Source organism: Leopardus geoffroyi, chromosome C3, assembly GCF_018350155.1.
Source record: "Leopardus geoffroyi isolate Oge1 chromosome C3, O.geoffroyi_Oge1_pat1.0, whole genome shotgun sequence".
Taxonomy (NCBI): Eukaryota; Metazoa; Chordata; class Mammalia; order Carnivora; family Felidae; genus Leopardus; species Leopardus geoffroyi.
Window position 1 is genome coordinate 72674019 of NC_059338.1, and position 4601 is coordinate 72678619.

At 59.8% G+C, this 4601-nt stretch overlaps 1 long non-coding RNA gene across 1 annotated transcript; it reads right to left on the reverse strand.

Moving 5' to 3' along the window:
• Positions 1-247: 247 nt before the first annotated feature.
• On the reverse strand, positions 248-2288 carry LOC123586657. The gene is made up of 2 exons (XR_006706880.1): positions 2179-2288; positions 248-944 (listed from the first exon to the last, which is right to left on the reverse strand). It is a non-coding gene; the product is annotated as an uncharacterized LOC123586657 (long non-coding RNA).
• Positions 2289-4601: the final 2313 nt, after the last annotated feature.

Sequence of the window (4601 nt, forward strand, 5' to 3'; positions counted from 1 at the left end):
AGGGCTGTTCGAATTATCTGGGGTCCCTGACGGCTTAGAGAATCAGGTGAGGTCTATGCACCCTCCTCAGAAAAATGTGCAGACACGGGCACACAACCTTGCTTATGACTGTCACGATCTTCGGGGTTCACGGAGCCCGTGAAGCCATGTTAAAAACCCCAGTCCCCGTGCGTGCCACAATCAGTACAGGGTAAATGACTAAGGAGATAAAATTAGATGTCTACCTCATCGCAAACACAAAAATAAGTTCCAGATGGAGTAAAGACCTATATGTGAAATGCAAAACTGTAAAACGTTTTTAAAAAGCACAAGAGAATGTTTGTATCGCATCTCGGTGGTGACAATACAATAAACACACAAATCAGAAGAAACCAAACGACCCAAGAGGAAAATGGACAGAGGACGAGAACGCCAGCGCGCAACCAGGCAGCTCTCGGGCGAGGAGACCCAAGAGGTCAGTAAGGCACGGCGGGGGCTGGGGGGGGGTGCTCATCCACACCCAGAATTGGGGAAAAGCAAAATAAAGCCTTAACGATGCACCATTTCACACCCATCACCTGGCAAATGCTGATGCGTCTGATAACACGAAACGTTGGCGAGAATGTGGAGAGACGGGAACTCTCACCATCGCTAGCGGGCGGTAAATTGTCGGAGCCACTTTGGAGAGCAATTTGGCAGCTCCTGCAGAGGCTGAGGTGGCGCGAGCTCCCGCGAGGACCGCACGGTTCCGCTCTGGGTGGCTCCCTGCCAGCGATGGCATGCGCTCGCTCACGACGATGCTTGTTCCCAGAGGCTTATTCGTCAGAGCAAAAGTGGCACGTGGAAAGAAGGTCTCTGCCCGGGGAAACGTGTCCATACTGGTTGTTCGCACGACAAGAGGCCCAACGGTGGTTACGAGTGAACTAGACCCGGCCCCATCAGCACGGATCGAACTCCCAGATGCGCTATTGAGTGAAAAGGGAAACACAAGTCATGAAAGGGAAGGTGCGGGACGGCCCCCGCACGCGGGTTTCTGGCGCACGCAGCCATATTCTGTTTCGTGGACGAGCACACTGGCTCCCGGACAGCAGCTCCAGGAGAGAGGAAGGCTCCCCTCCGTGGGTCGGGTGGCCTCTCCTCTGGTCCTTCAGAAACACCGCAAGCAAGCGGGCTGAACTGTTAACACCAGGTCCCCCCGGGGGGCCGCCTAAGTGCCCGCTATCTTGTCGCAGGTACTTGGCTACATACGGGAGGTCGCTCACACTTTCATTTTTCTAAAGACAATGTCTCACGGTTGTTTTATTTTAAGCGACAGTAAACGAGCCCTGCCGTGGCCGGGCGGCGTTGCGCCCTGTTCCCGCCGCACCCTCCGGTTGGGCTGGGACACAGCGGCACGCGGCAGGCTCCCCGGGCTGGGGCCAGGTCTGCAGGGTGGATGCAGTAGGAGGGGGTGGTCCTGAGGGGAGGCCCCAGGAGCACGGGGCTTCTCACTGCCGGTTAGGGACCTCCTGATGGGGCCCGGTCCCCATCCCCACGTGCTGCATCCCTCTCCTGGACCAGAACAGGGCTGGCCCAGCAAGCCTACTTCCTATGGGAGACAGCACCCATTTCCTAGGGGACAGAACCACCCCCCCCCCCGGTTACTGTGGGACAGGGCACCCACAAGAAGGTGCTGTGGGGTGGGCAGGGGGGGGTCTCTCTGAGGACCCGACAGTGAGCTGAGAACTGTAGAAGAAAAGGACCCAGTCACTTGGGAAAGTAAAATTTTTTTGGCAGAAAGAACCAAAATTACAAAAGTCTGGGAATCGGAAGAGATTGATGACAAGGAAGGCTAGTGTGGCTAGAGCATAATAGGGCAAGAGGGTTTAGAGATGAAGGAGAGGAGGAGACAGACTGAGCCCTGACACTGAGCCCTGACTGGGCCTGAATCCTTCATACACTGAGCCCTGGTTACACCCTGAGCCCCCACCCTGCTCACAGACTGAGCCTTGATCGTCATAACAAAGCAAACTGATTCCTGGTCATAGAGAGAGCCCTGACCTCTGGCCCAACATGCCCCCCATCCCCTGTCGTGGGCTGAGGCTTGATCCCTGGTCACAGACTGAGCCCCCATCTCTGGTCACAGATTCACTCCTGATTCCCGGCCGTGGGCTGAGCCCTGAGCCCTCCGTGTTCTCAGCCCTGCGTTTCCCTGGTTACCAAATGCTGCTTCTTGGGGGAAGATGGGAAGATGGCGGTGGCCGGGCTCTGCAGCAGGAAATCCCCCGGGCGCTGGGCAGGGACGGTCCCTGGCCCGGCCTGCACGCTTCCCTTCCGAGCAGGTACGTGAATCACGGAGGACACGTCAGGGCACGCAGCACGAGGCAGCTGCGTCTGTGTGCCTCTGCAAAGCCACCATGTGGTCCGTGATGCGATGCTAATTGCTCTCAGTGGTGCCTGGTGCTTTGTTAAAAAAAAATTTACTGTTGATTTTATTGAAAGGCAAAAATAGCACAGCATATGCTCTGACCATCTTCAGTGCTAACTGGCAGGGTGGATGGGCCCACTTCTCAGGCCCCCTTGAGCACCCAGAGAGTCTCCTGCTTCCGAACACGCTCCCCAGGGGCGCCCGCTGGTGGGAGGGGCGCTCCGCAGGTAGCCGGCCGAGGACTTCACATCCTGTGTTTGCTGGGGACCTGACGGCCCAGGGCAGAAGTGGTCCCCAGAGCCTTCGCCTGGAGCCCCAGCACTCACAGTTTGTCCGCCCGGGGAGGACAGGTGCCGAGCAGTCAGGTGACGGGGCCATGGCGACATCTTGCCATGCTGTTGACGTTCGATGTCCCTGATGGTGCAGATGGGGACAGGGAAGCGGGGCTGTGGCAAATTAAGACACCTGTCCTACCTGTCCCTAGCAGCGAGACATGACTGTGAGGGACAGACGGGGCAGGAGTGTCCAGGAACAACCCAGAAAACCAGCAGGGCAGGATGTCTGAGCTGCCCTCTCCCTCCCTGGCTCTGCCCCCCTCCCCACGCCACTGGATCCAAGCCCATCCCACTGCCCGCTCGGCCCGGGATGGATTCTACAGTCTCCTGACCCTGAGCATCCACATGCTCGGCCTGTGGCCAGACGACAAGAGGCCAGCAGGTGGCTGTGTCCTGCACCTCACCGCCACGCGGCGACAGTTGTCCAGACTCAGGGCCTGAAGGGGTCGCGGGGTCCCATCTCCCTGTGCCTCTGTGTGTGCATCTCTCTTCGTTTCTCTAGCTCTCTGTGTCCCCCTGTGTATATAGCTCTCCATTTCCTACCTTTCTTTCTTTCCACTCGCCCATGCACCTGCCCACTGGGCAAACACTGTGAGCACCCCCTCGCGCCCACCTAGCACTGTTCCAGGCGGATGAAAGGGAGGGAGCCCTGGCCCCACAGACCTTGCCCTGTGCAGGAGGAAGGCAGAGCCCAGCATGCGTGGCAGGAGAGGGGTCACTTCATCTCCGCGGGCGTCAGAGGGCAGGGAGGGAGGGAGGGATCGAGGTGACAGCTGGGGAGTGACGCTGAGCACAGAGAGCCTCCCGGGGGCCCTGGAGAGCAGAGGGTCGCAGATGACGGGCTGGACAGGATGGACCGTGTGCTCTGGAAAGTTGACCCTGGCCACTGTATGAATGGGTCGTTTCAGGGACCATTACACAAGGTAGTTTTGACCTCCAGTGCCCCCCTGCCGTGCTGCATGAAGTGGGACAAGTGGCCTGATGGCCTGAGTCTGAGTGCCCTACTGTCCACAGCAGCATCTGGGAGTCAGGAGGCGGGGGGAGGGGGGCCCAATGCGTGCAGACTGCCAGCACGGCCGGCACTGACCACACAGAAGCCACCGTCACCCAGCCCCGGTGGCCATGCTCAGCGCTCAAGTCTAACCTGTAGCCCCACTCCATCACCTTCCATCACCCTCCAGAAGTCCCGTCCTGGGATCCTACTCCTTCCCCACACCGTGTCCCCAGAGGAGCATTTGAAGTGGTGGCCGGCTGTGGACCCTTCCCAAGGGTCCCTTGGCCCTGGGTCCTCCCTTCTCCTGCTGCAGCAAGCCCCCCACGTGCTCAGTCCCCCAGGCTTGGCACCGGTCCCCTGCCATCCACCCTGCCCCTCTCCTGTGCTCCCCAGCACTTGGGGCCAGAAGCTTCCATGCTGGCAGTGGTCAAGCGTGTTCTTGCTCCTTCCCTAGAACACACCCTGCCCTCCCCCGCTTCCCATCACCGCCTCCCATCTGGACACGGCTCCAGCCCCTCGGCAGCCTGGCAGGAGCACCCCGGGATCGTGCCCAGGGCTCTGACGTGGGTCTCTGTTTAGTAGAAGGAAGTTCCGGCTTCCAGTTGCCTTTCGGGCCCGCCCCCCACTTCCCACCCTGCTGTCCAGGACCCTGGTTTGTCATCCCAACTACTGCCCCAGCCCCTCCCTGCCCCCGTCCTCCGGGGCTGCCCAGAGACACAGTGCTAGGGCCGACCTGACCTTCTGACCCTTGTCCGTCTGTCCCACCTCGGGGCCTGCGGAGAGCCTCACTGCCCAGCTGCTGAGCCGTGCGTGAGGACATGACCCAGCTCGCCCTCCAGCCTTCAGGATTTTGAGAGCGAAGTGCTCCTCCGGGGTGCTCCTCGGC